Genomic DNA, 23,720 nt, shown 5'->3' with positions numbered 1-23,720 from the left:
TGTGCATGTATTAGGTGCATGTAGAGTTGTGTGAAAGAACAGAATTTTTAAAAGGCAGGTTGTGAAATGTTCAGTGAGGTCGCAGCTGGCTGTTCCATCTCTTTTGTCTTTCCTTTTTGGAACAGCTTTGTGGTGTGAAGGGATAGAGTAAAGATAAAAAGATTTGCCCATCTGTATACCAGGCCAAAAATGTGACACAGGATGGCCTAAACAAAGCTCCACACACTCATGCACACATCATTCACACTCTTAACCCTGTTGGTCTCTGGAAGAAAGACCAGAGTAAAAAAGATAAATGAATGAAAAGCAATAGTTGTTAGTGCGGTGATGGTCAGAAGTCAAGCTTCCTGTGCCTTGACATTTCCTTCAGTCTGGAGTTGTCTGATCTGCTCACAGTCTCCTCACAAAGTCTGGGAATAGATTGGTCCTTAGACTTGAGACTAGAGGAAAACACATAATCAGGAAAGTGAGTGCAAGAGTACACTCGGCTAATGACCTCAACTGTACAAAGATGACCAGTGTGCAGGACTCTCTTGTCATCACACAGCCTCTGCTCACACTGGCTGCCTGTGGGACTGCTGCCTCATTTACAAAGACCCACTATATTTGATTTTTGACCTCTTGTTTTGTTTTATTTTATTTATTTAATTTATTGGGTTTGTTAGTGTGTCTGTTGCTAGTAGTTCCTTTTATGGTTATTTGATTGATTTTCTTCTCCTGACCTCTGATTTTCCTTATTATTTCATGGTTCCATTTAGATTTGCAGTTATAGGAGTATTATTTGTAACAATAATGGTGATAATAAAAATAGTTATGATAGAGAGTCCCAATTAATGACCATAACAAGCTCTCTGTTATAAATATTTCTTGCCATTAATAAAAAAAATAAAGTGTGCATTATTTTTTGTTTGTTATTCATAATTGCATTGAAACTAGGACACAAAGAATGTACACCAGCATGCACACAAATGCTCACAGTGAGTGAGTGAGTGAGTGAGTCATTCAGTCAGTCAGTGTTTGATGCAGTACCACCAAAGTGAAATATCAGCAAAATAAGTCATGTACAATAATACACAGTGCACAATAGATAATACATGCTACATAATGAGATGATACATAACACTAAATACATATAAAAATACATAATACAAAAGACAATACATAAACACTACATAATCAAATTCTTTTTTTCTTTTTTTTTTATGTAGGAAGGACACTGGCCAAGGGCAACAAAAATAAGTGACACGTAGTGCATATCTACCTTCAGCTCATACAAAACAACAACACTACCAGTACAAGATACCTAATTAAATAAAGGATACACACACCGGCTCCAATAGAGGATACCTAATTAACACACCTGATCCAATAGAGGGTACCAAATTAACACACCTGGTCTAAGTCAAAGCCTTACCACACCTGTACTGTCCTCAGGTGCAGCCAGCAAGGAGGCAAGTGGCTCATCTGTCAGTTCTAACCATGAGGAGCTGGTGTGCACCTACCACGCCCACAGCCACACCAATGGAGGGCCAACGACACCCAAGTCTGGCCGGTGTGGGTGGGAGTGCAGCTGAGAGTGGTGGTGTGATGAGTGTGGAGGCTTAAGGCTTATAGGTGATGTAAGAGATTAGCTAAGATGTGGCTAGTGCAAAACAGTGTTGAGGTGGTAGGTGGTGTGGCTGGGTGGTGTTGCCAGGGTAGGGGGGGAGGGGTGATGGTGTGGCAGGGAGTGATGGCATGGTAATGGAGTGCTGTGATGGAGTGTTAAGCAAAAGTGCACTCATGTTTATTTATTGACTAAAGGTGATGCTGGGAGTGTGGGAGGAGGATCCCTTAGGGAACAGTAAGAGAGAGAGAGAGAGAGAGAGAGAGAGAGATGTAAAATAATTTGTCATTTCCTGTGATTTCTTGTGATTTATGACTGCAAAATTTACAGCTAAGAATTATAAAAAAAAGGAAAATCATGAATCTTGAGAAATGCATTGAAAAGGAAAAAAATAAAGATTACAGTTCATTGCAGTGCAGAAGTTTTGATGTACAAATATTTCTGAACATTCAACAATTCTCTTCACATATTTTCTTAATATTTTAATGTGATGACATGTGACCCTAGCTGTGGTGCCTTGAAAGCAATTAGTCAATTCATTCATTCATAAATTGCAACCCATCTTTTTATACTGTGCCACTTTTCACTATATAGAGGACAGACAGCCATCACCACCACACATCTGCTCCTTTCCCCTGCAGGTGTGGTGACAAGTAGTGAGGTCACCACTGAATCTGACACACCTGCTGAGCCTGACCTGGTGTCTTTCTGTGCTACCCTGGGCAACAACCGAGCCCTGCGAGTCCCTACCCTCTTCAAGCCAGGTCAGTCATGGTCAGGGAAAGCTCAAATATTTCAGAACAGTGCAGGGATTATCTCCAACACAAATGGAGACCTGCAAAATGTACCTGTCTCCCTCTATATACCAGACAGGCAATCCCTCATAGGGTGGCCCAGGCAAAGCACTACACTCTCATACACGCATCATTCATACTCTTAGTTCTGTCACCTCCTGGTGGTTAGCAGTCATCTCGTAGACCACTCTGCTACACCCCAGGAACTTAGGCATAGCACATCAGGTCATATACTTGGAAAATAAAGTGAAAATACTTGCTCCTGACAAGCTTACAAAACCAATAGTGCACTTGTGAACTCCTCCTAAACTAAGGAGATAAAACACTGTTATATTAGGTGCCTAAGATTGAAAAGTAGATAGACTAAAGCACTTACTGTTTTGTGCCAGTTAGTGTGGAGTTAACACTTGGAGATTGAGAAAAGTACAAGGGGAAGAGACAGTTCACTTCTTAGCCTGGTCTGAGTGTACCATTGTTTGAGGCAGGTGTTAGGCTGGCATGTATATGGATGGACAGGAGAGACAAAGCAGCAGGAATATGGCTAGATTTAAAAACCGTGAGGATTAAGATTGTTTTCAAATTGAGTGGTAATTGAATGATAATGAGGTTGTTAATGCCAAGTAAATAGTGAGTTTCAAAAGATTACACAAATTTATGAACCAGGGTGATTGATCAAAATAGGTAGGCATGTTCAGGGACTGACTGCCCTATGTAGGGCTGATGGCTTCTTGCAGCTTTTGTTGTTTTTGTGCTCTTATGTTCTTATAAGGGAATAAAGTCTTAATGAGTAATGATGGAAGAAAAAGACAAGGTTAGTCATCAGGACCAATAAACTGGCATTGGCACTGGTGGCTCTTGGTTTGCATAAGTTGTTTTACATTAATTAGTTTAATGTGACTTAAAATATAATAAATTAAGCCCTTTCACTGCATTAAGCAACAATTTGCAGCACTTAGAAGTATGTATGAAATCTTTATAAGCATGTGCAAAAAAGGAGAGCATGAAAAAGAATAGATTTTGCAATTTTTGGTGGTGTAGTGTAGTGTTTGGGGTAGATCAGCAACAGACATGCCAGAGTGCTGAGTGACTGAGGAAAGATTTGACAGACAGCAGGGAAAGGGTTCATTGAATTTACGTGATCTTTTCACCTCGGCACGACCCGTCGCTGTGCTTACATAAATATTAAGGAAATTTGTTTCCTCTTTTTTTCTGCATTTTTGTTGTTTCAGCTTTTACATTTAAGGTTGGGGTTAATAAACAAAGATGAACCATATGAATTAGCATTATTCAATTATAGGTTAGGTTAGGTAAGGTTATCACAGTGAAAGGGTTAAAAGAAATCCATCCATATGTTCCCTTATTTACCCATATGTTTGCACCCCAAGCTGACTAACCACCACCCTGCCCACCAGACGGGGACTACCAGACTGTGGCTGACATGGTGGGTGGCAGTCACTCCATTACAGAGTCAACTACCAGTCACGAGAAAGTTTGGACGAGGCCAGAAGTGCGTCATCCCACCGCAGGTCACGGGGACAGGAACTGCAGGCCAGGCAGGGTCACTGTCCCTCCCACGGCGACCCGGATTATAGCTATGCTCACCCTGTGAAGAAGCAGTACCTTCCCCCACCCCTCCACTGTCCTCCACTGACAGCAACAGGTGTATGAGTTAGTGATAGTGAGGTCACTGACAGACAGACTCGCCAAATTGTTCATTAGTAAAAGTTCCATGGCCACTAAGTTTGTAATCTGCTTCTGTGTTTGTATCTTTCCAGCCTTTTTATTCATTGATGTACACTTTTGCCTTTCACTGCTTCCTCCTGTAATCCATTCTATATCTTTATATATTTACATGGAAAGATATGTTTGCATTATTTGGACATTCTCTCTCTCTCTCTCTCTCTCTCTCTCTCTCTCTCTCTCTCTCTCTCTCTCTCTCTCTCTCTCTCTCTCTCTCTCTCTCTCTCTCTCTCTCTCTCTCTCTCTAATATTGAGGTTCATCTCTTGTCCATAACAAAAGGGCATTTCTGTCTGGTTCCTCAGGTTGGTTGACTAACCCTAAAGCTGCAGGGGTTTTCACACATTTCTCCATTCCATATGTCTCTACTCCTTTGTGGAAAGATGTGTGTTATTTAGGAAGCTCTCTTCTGTCCAAGTTTCTTTTCATCTTTATCATCATGTGTCAAGTCATCCAGTTCTGGCACTATCTTAGTGGCTGTTCTTTGTATTCTTTCAAATCTCTACATGAAACATCACCGAATTAATTAAGCTTAGCAGAAATTATGTAATGTGCCCTACTGATGCTGGTGTGAAGGTGAGGTGTTTGTAGTGAGCCGTGTGATGCCTTCCCCAGTGCTGAATATGGAGAGAGCAGCCAGGCGACACCATACACTGGAGTTTTCTGAGGAGGAGTGCGACCACCCCTTCATCAAGCAAGGTTAGTGTATGGGACAGCCTGTACAGTGTGGATGGATGGATGGATATTGGAATGCATGTACAGGTGGGATATACTGTATGTTCATGTGTGGTTCAAATTCACAAATAGTATTAAGAAATTGATAGATGCTTTCACACACTGGTTGGTCTACAGTATGTACAAAATATTGTCAGCTGCAAGACCTTCTTTTGTGGCCATTTCCTTACAGTTAGGGGTTGGCACCACGTACAAGTTTCTGTCCCTTGCATCTTCCTCAGTGCCTCCCGTCCTTTGTAGCTCTGCCACGTTTCCATACCTCCATTTCACTGTCTTTCCCTCCATCTTCTTCCCTTGACTGTCTTTTTTTCAAGCTCTTTCAATCAGATCCTGGTCTTCTCTTCTTACTGTATGTTCATGCATGCTTCAAAATTCACAGCATGATAGCCACAAGCATGGTAACACTAGTGGTGACTGATGCTCTCACTCCCTGATTGGTGGACAGTAATTGCAAGATATTGTTAACTGCAAGACCACAGGTGAATGAAAACAATTCAGATGAAGAGAACAAAACCATTATATTACTTACAGAGAAACTAGGAACAGACTGGCTTCTTCCTTCTTGCACCTTTCCCAAGACATGAAGGAGACAGATCAGCAAGTTCCATGAGTGTCTGTGGCTTTGAATCATTTCATTCCTCCCTGATACCTGTCTGAAGTTTTGTAGTGTCCAGGCTGCCCTCCTCTGCCTGTGCCTCTCAGTGATCGGTTAAAGATCAGGGGAATGGGGTGGCCAGTGCTCTTATGAGTCCAGCAGGCAGTTGTGATTTTTTGGTGTGTGTGACAATGCACATTTCAAATGGCCCAAGGAACAAGTCATGCAAAAACTCTAAATGATTGTTTTGATTTTTTTTTTTTAATTTCTAGTTGAAAACACTGAATTTCCTACACCATAATTAACTAAAGGAATCATTCCTTGTCCATGGCACACATGTTTGCCATGACTACAGGACACAGACACAGTGGTCCAAGACACTTGTTGCCAGCTTGTCATACCCATTGTAGTTATTTCCTGGCAGGTGTACCAAAGCTTTTGATGTGTACAGGTAGTGAGGGATTTTTTGGGAGAATGGCATCTGTGAAAGTGAGGGAGGGATGTTGTGTAGGCAGCGGTGGGCCACTCTGGTAGACACGTGTGTGTGGGTGTTTTGTTCTCACAGTCCTCCTGCTGTTATTTGAGGATGGGCATCCTCTCAATGTTTCATAACATTTAGTATGCATCCTGATGCCTTGTGCCCTCACTCTGGACTCTTCTTGTGTTAGTGTCCCCTCCCCAACACTTTGTCAGCCACTTCTGCACACATCTCCTAACACCTGTAATCCTTGCTGTTCCCTCCACTGCAGTCTGTCTTGTGTAAAGTCACAGTACTCCAGTGTGCCCTTCAGTTAATTCTTTTCTGCCATCCATTGCAAAGATAATGTAATCCATACCAGTGCACATCTGTTTAAATTATTGGAAAGAAATGAGATGATGCTTTTCAAAATGCTTTATCTTTAATTGAGAGATGAGTGTTGGTCAGTGGTTCTGGTGGATGGCCTCAACTTTGAGTGAGTTGCTGGATGCATGACACTGCTCTCAACAGTCACCAGGCTGCCACTGAGCAAACTTTTACAATTCTGTCATGAAGCACCAAACATTATTTTGGCACTTGCCATTTGTATTCCTGTATTGTTTTGATTGCAACTCCTACCCTTGTGATTTTGCCTGTGTTAAGTAGTTTTTTCTCTCTTCTTCTCTCCATTTGCATAAAGATCATATATGAATTCTAAAACATGAAAAATAACAATAATACTCATAATGCAGTGGGAAGTGGACTGGCGCTGGTCCCTGTGTTGCACCGTCACCCAGACCAGCTGTCACCTGGCAGTACAGGCAGTGCCACGTAGTGTGTCACTCAGCCTGTTATGTACTGCCCTTGGCACAGTGTGTGATATCAGACTGGCAAGTATGGGTCTTGTCACCACTCAGTGCTGCTACTGTGTCACCCCTCTCTCTGTGGTCATGGGTTTGCTGTGGGTAGTTCACTAAGTAGTGGCAGGAATTTGGAAACACTTGGTGACTACAGCTTATCTCCTATGTTTACTAAATGTGCAATATGACACTCCCATACAATATCACTATGGAACGTGTCACTTATGCTGCAGCCACTAAGAAACTGTTGCTCTGCACCACCCAAGCACACTGACTGTGGCAAGGTTAAAACTTGACAAAATGATAACTGTATTATTCCCAAACACTTATTGAAGCCACCACTGTCTGGCCTGTTTACTGACCTGTGTAGTCATTGTGTGGCCAGGACAGGCTGGCTGAAATGCTGCTGCAGTGTGATGGCATGCATTCCCCCACAGGAGCAGTGGAGCTCTCCCACCACCATATGCAAAAAAAGGATTAAAATACATAAATATTTTACACTCCATTGACTTGGCAGGAGGTGCATTAGATTTAAGCATTCAGTGCTGTTCAGGTTAGAATCCCCAGCAAAAGTTGCTTTATTTCTACCAAAAACTATTAGATAATGTAGAATACATGATTATTGTAAGTTGTATATTCAGAAACATTATAGTCAAGTATGGGCTTCAGTAGAAATATGTAAGTTTAGCTACACTTTTCAAAACAAGACAGGCAATGAACTGACCAGTGACAGCGTCGGTCAGTGGCCGTGTTACCATGTTCTTGTTTCCTCAGCTGGCAAAACTATTATTACAGACTTAGTGAAGCAGTGTCACATGATAGTCCCCTGCCAGGTAACCTACATTATTGCTTCCCCCCTACAGCAGGAGTGGAGCCTCTGGAGCAGCTGATGGCTGACCTGGAGCTGGAGAAGATGGTTCAGGATGCCAGCAAGACAGCTCTTTGACACTTCCAGTAGTGGTAGAATCCTCCCATCACCACCCTCACTCCTCTGCCACTGCTGACCACAACACTGAGGCTGTATTCTTCAGGACCTGATTGTTGCTTGGACTTGAGGCTTCCCTGCTTGGTAACACTACTCTTAAACACTGTGGGCTTTCACTGCAACAATCTCCAAGGTTTACAGAAATGATTAGTCAGGTTCCCCCTGGATATTTTTCTCACTAGTGGAAAATCCTTTTTTAAAGTATCATTAGAATCATGAAAATCCAATAACTTCTACTTCATCCAGTTAAGTGTTATTAAGATACAACACCAAAGTGTTTGAGAATACAGAGCCACAGTTGGCTTAATGCTTTGATCTGTGGCTGAGTGTGTGAACTGGTGTCCTGAGTTCTGCATCAGGCTGTTGGTGGTTCACAGAGAGGTGGCAGCTGCTGGGTGATGAAGGTTGAGGCTTCCAGCCGTGCATACACCCCTCAGCTTCATGCAGGGAGGTGCACTATGGTGTTCTTGTCAAGCTTGCTTACACAAGTTGCTGTTGTTGTGTCCACACTTGCCTCATACAAGTAATAAGTGATTCTCAGTGAGTGTTGTGTTGTGGTGGTGCAAGATGCTGCTGAGGCTGGAGTTTTGTCCCATTGTGTTGTTGGTTGGTTAACTTCCAAAGTAGAGCACTTTCTGACTCTCTTCCCTTTTGCAGAGACCTGCATTCTCGGAGTCTTCAGTGTTCACCACCAGCTTTGGCTTTCCTCTCCCTTCACTGACCATCCTGGCAAACTGGCCTTTAATTAACTTTGATATCCTCCATGACCAAGAGCAGTCGGTGCAACACCCTTCTTGTATTCCTGACCATCTTGGAGATACGCCCAACATTCTTGACCTCTAATCCTTATGCTGTCACCTTATTTTCTCTATTGGGCTCCTCTGATCACAATCTCATATCTGTATCTTGTCCTGTCACTCCACTCCCTCCTTAGGATCCCCCTAAGTGAAAGTGGCTCTGGCATTTTGCCTCTGCTAATCAGAGGGAGCTGAGGAGCTATTACCATCCCTGTGTGCTGAGCACATAACAGAGGTGATAGTGTCTGGCATGGAGGCGAACATTCCTCACTCTTTTTCTTGACCTAAACCTTCCAAACCTTGGTTTAACACAGCTTGTTCTTGTGCTATACATGATAGAGAGGTGGCTCACAAAAGGTACTTGAGCCTTCCATCACCAGAATCTCATGCACTTTATATTTCTGCCCTGAACCATACCAACTCTGTTCTTCAAAAATCAAAATCTTTAAAGATCTAACTCCCTTCATGACTTCTTGCATCTAGCCAAAAAACTTCTCTAATAACTTTGCTTCTTCATCTTTCCCTCCTTCATTTCAACCTGATGGCATCACTACCATCTCATCTATTTCTAAAGCTGACCATTTGCTCAAATCTTTGCTAAAAACTCTACCTTGGATGATTCAGGCCTTGTTCCTCCCTCTCTTCAACCTTCTGATTACTTCATGCTACTTATTAAAATCCTTCGCAGTGATATTTTCCATGCCCTCACTGGCCTAAACCCTCGGTAGGCTTATGGACCTGATGGGGTCCTTACTTTTGTTCTTCAAAACTGTACCTCCATGTTTGCACCTTACCTAGTCAAAGTCTTTCAGCTCTGTCTGTCAACATCTACCTTTTCTTCTTGCTGGAAGTTTACCTACATTCAGCCTGTTCCCTAAAAAGAGTGACCATTCTAATCCTGCAAACTACCATTCTATTGCTTTAATTTCCTGCCTATCTAAAGTTTTTTAATCTATCCTCAACAGGAAGATTCTTAAACGTCTATCACTTCACAACCTTCTATCTGATCACCAGTATGGGTTCCATCAAGGCTGCTCTGCTGGTGATCTTCTCCCTTTCCTTACTGAATCTTGGTCATCCTCTTTAAAGAATTTTGGTGAAACTTTTGCTGTTGCCTTAGACATATCAAAAGCTTTTGATCAAGTCTGGCACAAAGCTTTGATTTCCAAACTACCTTCCTACAGCTTCTATCCTCTGTAACTTCATCCCAAGTTTCTTTTCTGACTTTTCTATTGCTCCTTTGGTAGAGGGTCACTGTTGTTCTAAATCTATTAACAGAGGTGTTCCTCAGGGTTCTGTCCTGTCACCCACTCTTTTCCTATTATCCATCAATGATCTAAATCAAACTTCTTGTCCTCTCCACTCCTGAGCTGATGATACCACCCTGCACTTTTGGACATCTTTTCATAGACATCCAACCCTTCAGGAAGTAAACACTTCACACTGGGAAGCTAGAGACTATCTGACTTCTGATTTTTCAAAAATTTTTCTGATTGGGGCAGAGCAAACTTGGTATTGTTCAATGCCTCAAAAACTTAATTCCTCCAACTGTCAACTCAACACAGCCTTCCAGACAACTATCTCCTCTTCTTCAGTGACACTCAACTGTCCCCCCCTTCTACACTGAACATCCTCAGTCTGTCCTTTACTTATAATCTAAACTGGAAACTTCACATCTCATCTCTAGCTAGGACAGCTTCTATGAATCTAGCCATTCTGAGACATCTCTGCCAGTTTCTCTCACCCCCCAGCTGCTAACTCTGTACTGGGCCTTTATCCGTCAATGTATGTAGTATGCTTCACATTACTGGGGGGGGGGGGTTCCACTCATACCACTATTTTAGACGGTGGAATCAAAAAGTTTTTTGTGTTATCAATTTTTCTCTTACTGACTGTCTTCAGCCTCTTTTTCATCACCACAATGTTGCATCTCTTGCTATCTTTTACTGCTGTTTTCATGCTAACTGCTCTTCTAATCTTGCAAACTGCATGCCTCCCCTCCTCTTGCCCCTCCTCCTGCAACCTTGCAGCACAAGACTTTCTTCTTTCTTTCATCCCTATTCTGTCCATCTCTCTAATGCAAGAGTTAACCAGTATTCTCAATCATTCATTCGCTTTTCTGGTAAACTCTAGAACTTCCTGCTTGCTTCTGTATTTCCTCCTTTCTGTGACTTCAACTCTTTCAAGCAGGAGGTTTTAAGACACCTATCCTTCAAATTTCAATGATTCTCTTGACATCTCTTTCAGGACTGACCCCTCAGTGGGATCTTTTTTCCTCTTGTTTCCCTTGGCCAGTGAGCCTTAAAAAAAAAAAAGTCATGTGTACAGTCCTTGCCTTACACCTCTTCTTGTATTCTATTCTAGGAGTTATGAAGCAGTCCTAGCAAGTCTTAGTTATGAAATATGTCATAGCTAGGACAGAATGGAGCATTCTTGTCTTAAATCCACATGGGATGGTAAGACTGAGTCCACCCTGTCTTAGCAGCTTATGACAGATGCTCCTGCTACCAAGATGGCCACCCACAACCACCCCAGCTTAGGAATTATTTACCCAGATAGGATATATTGTATGAATTTATGACACAGAACTCATCAAAAGATACCATGTAGATCATGCAGGTATTCTCTCTGTCACCGATCTAGTAAGAGAAGCCTTATAGAGTGACACAGAAATGTCACCGATCTAGTAAGAGAAGCCTTATAGAGTGACACAGAAAGGAGCAACCCACTTACCTCTGAAATGAAGGTGAACATAACACTTAGATATCTTTCTGCTAGGAAGATACAGGTGTGCAGCAGTGATGGCCTTGGGGATTGTTGACAGAGCCAGCCTTGCCACCAAACCACTTGAAAACTGTGTTTACATTGAGGCACTCCTACGGGATCATGTTTGCCACATTTCACACATCTCAAAGACTGAATTACATTGAGGCACTCCTACGGGATCATGTTTGCCACATTTCACACATCTCAAAGACTGAATTACATTGAGGCACTCCTACGGGATCATGTTTACCACATTTCACACGTCTCAAAGACTGAATTACTATTTTACCCACTATTCAGTGTCTCTTCCTCCAATACAGAAAAACACAGGAAATATTTATAGAAGCTGTTAATTAGCAGTACTAAATGGCAGGTTTTGCTTCATCTTTTAGTATTTGAAATGAAGTAGCACTACACATAGCAGACGGTGATGATTGACAGTGTGTCAAGTTACATGTCTTGCTATCCTGCTGTGTCCTTTTTCCTCATTTGCTCCTTGGACCTTTCCACTATACCCAAGGTGGTGTCAAGATACACTTTTGGAATCAGTATTTTAAATACCTGAGAGATGTATTCCTCAAAAAATAAGCCAAAGTAGCCTTCTGCTGCAGTTTTGCTGGGCAGCTGAAGTAACAGCATACAAATGAGGGTTAAACAAATTGTCCACTAATAATGTACTGCACAAATAAGGCATTTAATTATCATATTAATCAACTGTAATACAAACCATTGAAAAGTATGGCTCATATGCTAAATGTACATACAATGTTCATAGGTATGTACAGGAGAACAAAACTGAATACATGTTAACATGAATGAGTGGCAACAGTTATTCACCAATGGGTGATGTCATCTGTAAGATGCATGAGTTCAGAAACTAATGCCCACTGCTAAAACTTCACATAATGCACCCACAGCACCAATGAATCCAGAGGCCCCAGCAACACCAGCAGATGAGGGCTGGATGACTGTAACACCACTGCTGGTGGGTGGATGGCTATGGTCCTCACAGAGGGCCAGACTCTCCTGGAAAGAGGGAAAAAAAAGAAATACAGGGAGGGCTTTTTTTTTTTTTTATGTAGGAGAGACACCACGGAAAAAAAATAATGATAAAAAAAACAAAAACAAACAAACTGAGATGCCAAAAAAAACAAAAACAAACAAACTGAGATGCCAATCCCTGAACAAGGTCCGAAGTAGTAGTCAAAAAATTGAAGCACAAGCATGTTAAAACCTCCCTCTTGAAGGAATTCAAGTCACAGGAAGGTGGAAATACAGAAGCAGGCAGGGAGTTCCAGATTTTACCAAAGAAAGTGATGAATGATTGAGAATACTGATTAACTCCTGCATTAGAGAGATGGACAGAATAGGAGAGAGAGAAAGAAGAAAGTTTTGTGCAGTGAGGCCGTGGGAGGAGGGGAAGGCATGCAGTTGGCAAGATCAGAAAAGCAGTTAGCATGAAAACAGTGGTAGAAGACAGCTAGAGATGTAACACTGTGGCAACGAGAAAAGAGGCTGAAGACAGTCAGTTAGAGGAGAGGAGTTGATGAGATGAAAAGCTTTTGATTCCACCCTGTCTAGAAGAGCAGTATGAGTGGAACCACCCTAGTCATGTGAAGCATACTCCATACATGGATGGATAAGGCCCCAGTACAGAGTTAGCAGCTGGAAGGGTGAGAAAACTAGTGATGTCTCAGAACACCCAACTTCATAGCTGTTTTAGCTAGAGATGAGATGTGAAGTTTTCAGTTTAGATTGTAACTAAAAGACAGGATGTTCAGTGTAGAAGAGAGGGACAGTTGAGTGTCACTGAAGAAGAGGGGATAGTTGTCTGGAAGGTTGTTTTAAATTGATAGATGGAGGAATTAAGTTTTTGAGGTACTGAACAATACCAAGTTTGTTCTGCCCCAATCAGAAATTTTGGAGATATTAGAAGTCAGGCGCTCTGTGGCTTCCCTGTGTGAACTGAAGGGTTGGATGTCTAGAGACATGGAAAAGTGCAGGGTGGTATCATCAGCTTAGGAGTGGATAGGACAAGAAGTTTGGTTTAGAAGATTATAGATGAATAATAGGAAGAGAGTGGGTGACAGGACAGAACCATGAGGAACACCATTACTAATAGATTTAGAAGAACAGTGACCGTCTACCACAGCAGCAATAGAACGGTCAGAAAGGAAACTTGAGATGAAGTTACAGAGAGAAGAATAGAAGCCATAGGAGGGTAGTTTGGAAATCAAAGCTTTGTGCCAGACTCTATCAAAAGCTTTCGATATGTCCAAGGCAACAACAAAAGTTTCACCAAAATCTCTAAAAGAGATGACCAAGACTCAGTAAGGAAAGCCAAAGTATCACCAGTATAGCAGCCTTGACAGAACCCATACTGGTGATCAGATAGAAGGTTGTGAAGTGATAAATGTTTAAGAATCTTCCTGTTGAGGATAGATTCAAAAACTTTAGATAGGCAGGAAATTAAAGCAATAGGACGGTAGTTTGAGGGATTAAAATGGTCACCCTTTTTAGGAACTTTTTAGGAATGTAGGCAAACTTCCAACAAGAAGGAAGGTAGATGTTGACAGAGTTGAAAGAGTTTGACTAAACAAGAGCAAGCACAGAGGTGCAGTTTCAGAGAACAATAGGAGGGACTCGTATAAGGTCCATAAGCCTTCTGAGGGTTATGCCAGTGAAGGCATGAAGTAGTCAGAGGGTGGAAGAGAGGAAGGAACAAGGCCTACAGTAGTGCTTTTAACAAAGGTGAAGAGTTCAGCTTTAGAGATGGATGTGATAGTAGTGCCATCTGACTGAAATAAAGGAGGTAAAAAAGAAGAAAAGTTATTGGAGATATCTTTGACTAGATGTGAGAAGTCACGAGGGGAGTTAGATCTTGAAAGACTGACACTTTCTATAAATGAAGAAGTTTTTGGCTAGTCAGAGAATACACTTGGCATGGTTTTTAGCAGAAATATAAAGCACACAAAATTTTGGTGATGGAAGGCTCGAGTAATTTTTGTGGGCCACCTCTCTATCATGTATTGCACAAGAACAAGCTGTGTTAAACCAAGGTTTGGAAGGTTTAGGTCAAGAAAAACAGTGAGGAACGTACGCCTCCATACCAGACACTATCACCTCTGTCATGCAATCAACACACAGACACAGGTCTCTGACAAGGAAGCAGTGGTCATTCCAAGGAAAATCAACAAAATACCTCCTTAGGTCCCCCCAACTAGCCGAGACAAAATGCCAGAGGCACCTACACTTATGGGTATCCTGAGGAGAGACTGGAGCAATAGAACAAGATACAGATATGAGATTGTGATTGGAGGACTCCAACGGAGAAGAGAGGGTGACAGCATAAGCAGAAGGATTAGAGGTTAGGAAAAGGTCAAGAATGTTAGGCATATCTCCAAGATGGTAAGGAACACAAGTAGGGTGTTGTACCAATTGCTCTAGGTTGTGGAGGATAGCAAAGTTGAAGGCTAGTTCACCAGGATGGTCAGTGAAGGGAGAGGAAAGTCAAAGCTGGTGGTGAACATTGAAGTCTCCAAGAATGGAGATCTCTGCAAAAGGGAAGAGAGACAGAATGTGCTCCACTTTGGAAGCTAAGTAGTCAAAAAATTTCTTATAGTCAGAGGAATTAGGTGAGAGGTATACAGTACAGATAAATTTAGAGAGTGACTCTGTAGCCAGATGGTGGAAAACTCAGAAGATTCAAGAGCATGGGCATGAGAGCAGGATAAGTCGTTGCGCACATAGACACAACATTCAGCTTTGGACTGAATATGGAGACGGAAAGTAGGAGGGAACAGAAATTGGGTTACTGTCAGTTGCCTCAGTGAGGAAAAGATGATGAGGTTTAGTAGAGGAGAGGTGGTATTCTACTGATTGAAAATTAGATCTAGGACCACAAATGTTACAGAAGTTAATGAAGAAAAAATAAATAAATAAATAAAAATAATATTATATATATATATATATATATATATATATATATATATATATATATATATATATATATATATATATATATATATATATATATATATATATATATAAGCAGTCAATTTCTTCATGTTTATGTCTGTTACATATCTAAACTCAGGAATCTGAGTGGTTGTTCTGTTGCCCTGCTGGCCCCATGAAAGCTGATGCTTTACCATATTTGGTTGTTGTGATTTTTACACTACTGTACTTTAAGTTAAAAATGGTAATAATTTCCAAAATGTAATTTTTTTTTTTTTTGTTCTTTACTTACATAATGTGTCTCCCTCCCTGTCAGGGACTGGCAGTTCTGCAAATGCTGTTAGTGACAGCATCCGTAGGACAACAGTGTAGGTGGTGTCCTCTGGAGGTCCTTCACCTGCATGGAGCTAAGTCCACCTGTTGTAATACTTGAATGCGTAAGTGCTCATCTTGAAGATTTTAATCACTGCAGTGGTCACCATCTCAGACCTGACTGCCACAGGTACTTACTGTACACACTGCTATCTATAATCCAGTGCTTAGCAGGTTCTTGGTTATGGTTATCAACTATCTGGATAAATTTTACACAGCACCAACATTAAATTACAACATGTACACAATAGCAAACTTTGGAGTTGTTTTAAGCATTGCTACCATCAGTCCAACCTAGCTAACCAACCTAACAACCTACCCTAACCTAACTCTTCCTCAACAATGTAGAACATATATTTAACCTCAACAGTGTAGAACATGTTTAAAATAATTTTTTTTTCTAGAAGTTTGGGTCCCAAAGGGTGAGCAGAAAGAAACAATTTTTATCTCCCATTATGCAACAAAGTCATTTAGGGAATTTGGTCATATTACTTAAAGCAGTGTCCAAAACATTAGTTAACTAAATTCCATATGCAGTTTACAGTTTGGTCAAGATAAAATAATAAGCAAATATGCTGCTAGTGGGCAAATTTTTACTCTCACCAGTTTTCTAATGTGGATGAAACTATTTATTTCTCGTATTTTTTTGCCTGTTTTGAATCAATATGGTTCTTGTTTTTATGGAAATCATGAGCCATTACTTTTTACTCCCTGACCCACCATCCCCTCAGAAACTAATTATTTGCAGTAAACAAAAGCAGTTAATACAAAACAGACCGATATGTACAAGAAAAAGGTAGATTGGCCCTCACAAATAAGCAGCCACTCACTGTGGCCACCAGCCAGCTGTCACACACCACCACCTAATCCAACCAAGTTAACCAAACTAACCTATGTAATCTAACAGAACGAAATAACATAACCTAACCAAACAAACCTAAACTAACTTGCCTCCCAAAAATAGATGTTTAAAAATTGCCATCAGCATTATAAATAATTTGCAGTGGGTAAATATGGGTTTAAATTACTCAATGACAATCTCTATCTGATGAGAAAAGTAAGAAAAGCCATGTTGAGACTGGTGAAAGAGTGAAAGAATTCCCTACTGTGTGGCCTGGAACCATAAGCCATAACTTCACTCACTGGCAGGAGCACTCACACCTGTTTGGTTATATCACAGCAATTCCATCCCTATAGCTCTCTAGGCCCCTGATGTGTCAACCACACCATGCTAGGTTCGCAACTATGCTAACAAGAGTGTGATAGGCAAAGCTGATGAACTCACTAGTGCCTGTAGCATGATGATGTTCTGCAACAGCCTTGCTCTTCACGTGGCTCCGTAGGTCCTTAAACTTCCTCAGAGCTACCCACTCGGCTGACTGCGTTCACACGTGCAGCCACCTCCTCCCAAGTCTTGTTCTTTTCTGTGGTGATTCTATTGTCCAGCCTTTCCAGAATCACTGCAGCCTGATTTTACACCTCCTCCACCAAGGCTAAGGTCTCGGTGTCAGTGAACCAAGGTCTTATTTTCTTAGGAGGTTTGCTGGCCATGACTGGAATACTATGATTGGTGGCTGTGGGCACATAACAGTTTGTAAACAATGTCTCATGGCATTCTTGGTGATAACACAAAGCCTTCCTGTGATTGGCTGCCTTGTGTGTTACGTTGAATCAGTGACATATCGCCTCCGGCAGCCAATGAGCACTCTTAGATGCATCCTGATGCTTCCTCCTCTGGGCAGCAATGACTGCTGCCACTGCTGCTGCTTGATCAAGGAGTGAGGATCCACACTTCCAGATTCTAACAATGCAACACCAGACATCCCTGTAAAGGATTGACATTGATGATTGACAAAATTTAAAACCCTTTGAGGGAATGAAATGCAATAAAACTCAAGTGAAGACATGATCATCTTTATATTTGACCTTATAACTCTCCTTAACAAATGTTCCTTTGTCAAAACCTTAAATTACTGAAAGACATGTGATGGGAATATAGAAAAATGGGTATGTAAAATCTTTAGGAAGTAAAAAAAAACTTCATATGAAAGAACAAGATCTTCCAAATGAATTTATCTGAGTATGTTATGTTAACTTATGAAGTAATAATAATAATAATAATAATAATAACTATTCTCATTAAAAAAGTTATTGAAAACCCCAATACCTAAATCCCAATACCTAACATTACAGCACTTAAAGGATACATCAATACTTATACTACGATTGCAATGATGCTAATAACATACTGTACACCATGTTACAAGTGCAGATTGCTCCTTAAGAAATTAGAAAAACTATTGGGCTGTTTTGCACACTATTTACCTAAACATGTGTAGCACCATCCTCAAAAACAAAGATAATTTCTTCATCACACCTGAACTTGTACTTTGCATGAACAAAACATATTTGAATTGTGTTGATCTATTTATGTAATAATTTGCTTTATACATATTATGTAACCTAACAATTTCCACATCCATACATTCTAAAAGAACATGAAATTCTCCTACTACCTCAGCATTACACTTGTTATATACCCTATCTTCTCTACTGATACCTTGATACCTACCAACATTTACAGGAAGTCCATTATTACAAGTTTTAAATTTAGTCACTAATAATCTGTCACCCTTTGTTAACTTTTCTAAATATTGTTCTCTGCCAAAATCTGTCTTAAACACCCTATAATTACTACTTAATGATTTTGTTTCAAAATTATGATGCCAAGTTACAAGCCACTGATCTTTCAATCTCTGTTCCACAGCTTTCTTCAACCATCTTGAATTAGGAACATCTTGCAACAACCACATACCAAACATTCCACAGTCATTACAAATATTCTTTATACAAGCTAACCATGGAGAAGTATAAAGCCCTAACCTATCCAGCTGCAATAGACATTGGTACATTACATAACACAATTTAGTATTTTTACCTGAAATTAGCCTAGACCAATAACCTATCATTTTTTCTTTATATAAATATCAAGTGGAAATACACCCAGTTCACCATACACCATGTCATTACAAGTATTCTTATGAACACCCAAAACCTGTTTTAGAAATTTCATGTACATATACTCTAACTCCCTAGCAATATGGTAACCCCAAATTTCAGATGCATAAGACAATATAGGTAACACCGTGGCGGTAAATAATTCGAGTTGTATATCCACTGGCAAGTCAAACTTCCTACACTTACTTATTTATTAATGAGTACATTGCTCCTGTGGCTGTCTCTTTTAGCTCCAGCTCACCTTTGTGAAACCTCCAATTATAATTTAATAACACTCCAATATACTTATACTCTGTCACTACTTCATTGTTTTTACCACCAAATTCCAATTCATAGATAAATTTTCTCTTCCCTACTTTTGTTTTGTTACAATTTAGCTTCAATTTCCATTCATTACAATATAAATTCAGAGCAACCAGTGCCTGCTTCATTCCATCCTCACTGTCACACAAAATAACTGTATCATCTGCATACATAATAACAAATAGTTTAAGGTACATGTTTAAGAAATCATCACCAAAATTTACATAACTGCAATTATATTCAATTAATTTACTTTCAATATCATTCAAATAAAAAGCTAAAAGCACTGGTGATAAATTTTCCCCCTGTCTTAACCCTACATTGCAAACAAAGGTGTCTGAAATCTCCTGGTTAAGCATGACACATGATTTGATATTATCATACATATTTTTTATTACATTTAGAATTTTCCCTTGCACCTTTTCCTTCACAAGCTTACACCATAAACCTTCACGCCATACCATATCAAAGGATTTCTTGTGATCAACAAATAAACAAAATAGCTTTCTCTTTTTCCAGTTAAATAATCAATTACACATTTCAACAAAAATATATGATCCAGAGTGGAATATCGATGTCTAAAGCCCGCTCGTGTTTCATTAATGATAGATAAGGTGTTTGAATAATCATAAGTCTTTCATTAAGTATGGAGGTGAAGAGCTTCCCCATGCAGCTAAGTAAGGTGATGCCCCTGTAATTACTAACATCCTGGATGTCTCCCTTGTTTTTATAGAGTGGCACTATTGTACCCTGTTTACAACAGGAAGTGTACTTTGTATCTTACATTTAATTCTTGCATGTAGTCCACAGTGTACATCAGTGTGTGTGTATTAACCTAGCCGTATTGTACAGGGCACGAGCCAAAGCTCATTTTGTCCTGTCTCCATAACCATATTTATCTGGTTTGTCTTTAAACACTGTTAACCACAACTACTTTTTCCTTCAAATCATTCCAGATTTCAATAGTTCTATATGGGAAGCTGTATTTCTTGACGTTGCTTGAACATACACTCCTTTATTTTCTTCCCATGCCTCCTTGTCTGTCTCTCTCCCTGCTCCATCTGTGGTGCCAAGTCATTTCTGTCTGTTCTTTCTGTATTGTTTACTATTACTAATTTGTACATTGTTATCAGGTCTCCTCTTTCTCTTCTCCCTTGTAGTGTTGGTAATCCCATCTCTTCAAGTCTTTCTTCATAGCTTAAGTCTTTTAATTCTGGTACCATCTTTGTCGCTATCCTCTGTATTCTTTCCAGTCTCCGTATGTCTTTTTTTCTATGTGGAGCTCAAACTACTGCTGCATGTTCAATTTAGGATGTATCATGCTTATTATAACTTGCTTCATAATTTCTTTATCTAAATAGTTAAACACCACCCTAATGTCTATCAACAAGCTGTATATAGAGCTAAATATTCTGATTATGTGCCTTTCAGGTGATAGTGTGTCGTGAATCATTACTCAAAAATCTTTTTCCTCATTACTTTTTGTTATTATTTCTCCTCCCATTTTGTAATTCCATGGTCTCTTTTTACTTTTTCTATTTCCATCATGTGGCATTTTCTGGCATTAAATTCTAGTTTCCATCTTTGGCTCCATGCATGTATCTTGCCAATATCCTTTTGTAATTCCTTGCTGTCAGTTTCATTCTTTATTTTCATTATTTTTGCATCATCAGCAAAAAGATTTATATAACTATATAGATGCCCTGTCATATCATCTACATATATCTGAAACATAATAGGTGCCAACAAAGACCCTTGCGGTACCCCACTTGTCACTTTCTGCTAACTTGAATTAGCATCTCTAATTACTGTTCTCACTTCCCTCCCTTGTAAATAATCCTCCATCCATCTCAATGTTGCTCCCTTTAGTCCTTCTCCATTCTCTAGCTTCCACATGAGACTTTTAAGGGGAACTTTATCAGATGCTTTTTAGAGATCCTGGTGTACCGGATCAACCGATCTCTCACTTCCCTCCCTTGTAAATAGTCCTCCATCCATTTCAATGTTGCTCCCTTTAGCCCCCCTCCATTCTCTGGCTTCCACATACGACTTTTGTGGGGAGCTTTATCGGATGCTTTTTTGAGATTCAGGTATACCACATCAACCCATCCGTCCCTCTCTTGCACTCCATCTATTACTCTCATGTAGAAGCTCAGTAGATTTGTGACACTGGATCTTCCTTTCCTGAATCCAAATTGCTTTTCTGTAATAATCTTTTCATCTTCTCAATACTGCACCCATCTGTCTTTAATTACTATTTCACAAAGCTTGCTTACAATACTTGTTAGTGACACTGATCCATAATTTAATGTTTCCATTTTATTTCTCCCTTTGTGTATTGGCACTACATTAGCTCTTTTCCATTGCCTTGGTTCCTGAGGCATTACTAGTGTTGTGATTAACAAGTAGTTTATCCACATGAAGATTTGTATGTTCAAGTATAAGAACTGGACATGGAGATGAGTACAGCAAATGTTGGAGTTGCAAGGGATGTGCGTTCTGGAAGGTTCTTTGCAACTCGTTTTGCTCAAAACTCATCATAATTTTTTGGTAACATTAAAAAAAATTGCATATTCCACAATGTAACGCCACACCAGATCTTGTCGTACTGCTGGCGGAGGTAGAAGGGAGTGGGCCCATATTCTTCATTGAGATATGCAATGTGTCACAGTTAAGACGGATGTGTATCACAACTTTGAACACTTTTCATAATACATTTATCAGAAGTCTGTCATAAGTGTCTTGCCAGATGTAGCGCCTACTTATTTTAAAATACTACATGACAAAATATAAGGTGTTATTTGCAACATTTTATACCGTATTTGATGGCTCATAAGACGCACCTTTTCTCCCCTCCCCTAAAAAAAAAAGTGTCATGAAATGAGCCTGCGTCCTATGAGGCCAAGGTTCAGCACTGAGGCAGTGGTTGGTGGTAAGACTATGGCAACAGAGGCTCTGAAATCAAACCCCAGAAATCTTCGCACTGTAAACAAAGTGATGATTTATACTACACCACAAAACAAGTCTTTCTTTCAAGGTAACAATATATATTAGGTCATACTTACCGGTAATTCACACAGAATGACGCCAGTCAGGAAGGATTTGCCCAAGTGACCATGCACACGCATTGCATGTACCAAAACAAACACGTGGTCGGTTACGCGCCTAACCCGGTGACACGGGCAAGCTTCACTGCGTTCTTAATACTGTGATGCCGTTACTCCTTGAGGTAAGACGCACTTTCATACAATTAAAATTACACCTATCTTTTGACATTCTTATGAACAAACTTTATTAACCCCGTAGTCTCTCACAGTCGCTGCCGACGCCATATGCCAGGTACATGTTTACACCTCACAAGAGGATTAGTAAGTAGGCTACTAGCAAATATTAAAGTTTTTAGATGCAAAATATTGGGATCTAATAATGATCTAAATGCATGTGAGAGTCTTCAAATGTCAGGTGAAATACTGCACTTCATATTCAGAGCTTAAGTCCGCTCATTTATTTATTTATTTTTATTTATTTATTTATTAATATTTAATTATTTATTTATTTACTTTTTTTTATTTCAATGTCTGGCAAAACTGGATGCGTCTTATGAGCCCATGCGTCTTATGAGCCATCAAATACGATGTTTTACAAATAATTCCTGTGCTTATGTGTGTTTGGAGAAAAGGTACAGTGGATAAAACAGTGATTCATTCATTGAAATGTTATATTAAGTGCAATTCCATTAAAGCGCCTCATTGTAAACAATCATCTGAGTTGTTTTACAATGGTGAGAAATAAAATGCAATGAAAACCTGCAAAATAGGATTTTTTTTCTTTCCCAGAATGTAAGACTATACTAATTAGTAATACTATCCCCCCCATATCTCATTAGCACTGAGGCACAGCAGGTGCACAACACAATGAAGTGCATCAGAAAAATATCTCAAAGTTTATATTGAATAATGAAAAATAAGAGAAAAAAATCACTGAATCTTTTACAAAACTGACAAGACTACTCTTCCTTCATGACCTGTGGTGAAGGCTGGAACTTTGCACTCCCTCAGCCCTCTCTCTCCACACCCTGATGCTCCTGCTCCCACAAGCTTTACTGGACGCATACACGGTCCCTCTTTTCTTTTTAACAGTATAAGGAGCATTTGTATGTACTCAAAAGTTGTTTTGATGATGATGTTCTGCATCACTTGAAACACTCAGAACATTTATTTTTTAATAGATTATTCCTTCCTCGGGGACGATGTTGTTGTGTTCTGGCCACCTTGGCTGCCATAAAACAACTAATTTGGTCCATAGTGCCAATCTTAAACTTACGGTTGGCAAAGGGAACAGCACTGAGCACAATTTCATTCTGCAAGTAAGCTGCTTGTATCTCTGAATGCTTGTAACTCAGACACCCACTGCATACTATACATAACACGTATGTATTTGTTTTTACTACTTGTGATGCCAATGGTAGGAATGCGTGACCCATACGCAACTCAAAGAAATAATGCGTGAAAGTCAGGAAGGTAAGAATTTATGACTCAGCGTGAGACTCCAGGATCACAAAAGTCAGATACAGTGACTCTCCTCTCATGGAGGTACTGCAGGTTGTCTCTGGCTTGCCTCACACACCCACTTCACTCAGCACCTCATCCACCTCCCACCCTCACAACCTTGCCTCTCTGTGTCTTCCGTCTGCCAGCCTGCCTTCTTTTCTCCAGTATTTGTTTTCAGTATAGCATT

At 40.1% G+C, this 23,720-nt stretch overlaps 1 protein-coding gene and 1 long non-coding RNA gene across 12 annotated transcripts in view; one reads left to right on the top strand and one right to left on the bottom strand.

The window, feature by feature from the left end:
* The window catches only part of LOC135097140 (uncharacterized), a 37,894-nt gene extending 17,518 nt beyond the window's left edge, over positions 1-20,376 (top strand). For 6 of the 11 annotated variants that reach the window (XM_063998903.1, XM_063998907.1, XM_063998911.1 and 3 more), the window contains exons 5-9: positions 1,435-1,614; positions 2,248-2,370; positions 3,813-4,837; positions 7,649-7,854; positions 15,607-16,252. The gene's annotated coding sequence lies outside the window, so the exon portion shown is untranslated. Of the gene's footprint in view, positions 1-1,434; positions 1,615-2,247; positions 2,371-3,812; positions 4,838-7,648; positions 7,855-15,606; positions 16,253-18,429 lie in introns of those variants that run through there. The other 5 variants (XM_063998904.1, XM_063998909.1, XM_063998905.1 and 2 more) reach the window with 4 other exon arrangements.
* LOC135097142 (uncharacterized) lies at positions 12,001-22,171 on the bottom strand. Its single transcript, XR_010265405.1, has 4 exons — positions 22,049-22,171; positions 16,948-17,487; positions 15,583-15,707; positions 12,001-12,359 (listed from the first exon to the last, which is right to left on the bottom strand). It is a non-coding gene; the product is annotated as an uncharacterized LOC135097142 (long non-coding RNA).
* Positions 22,172-23,720: the final 1,549 nt, after the last annotated feature.

The sequence above is a fragment of the Scylla paramamosain genome, unplaced genomic scaffold (genome assembly GCF_035594125.1).
Source record: "Scylla paramamosain isolate STU-SP2022 unplaced genomic scaffold, ASM3559412v1 Contig13, whole genome shotgun sequence".
In the NCBI taxonomy this organism is placed as follows: domain Eukaryota; kingdom Metazoa; phylum Arthropoda; class Malacostraca; order Decapoda; family Portunidae; genus Scylla; species Scylla paramamosain.
The sequence above is the reverse complement of the archived record's forward strand: the minus strand, read 5'-3'. Positions and strand labels throughout refer to the sequence as shown.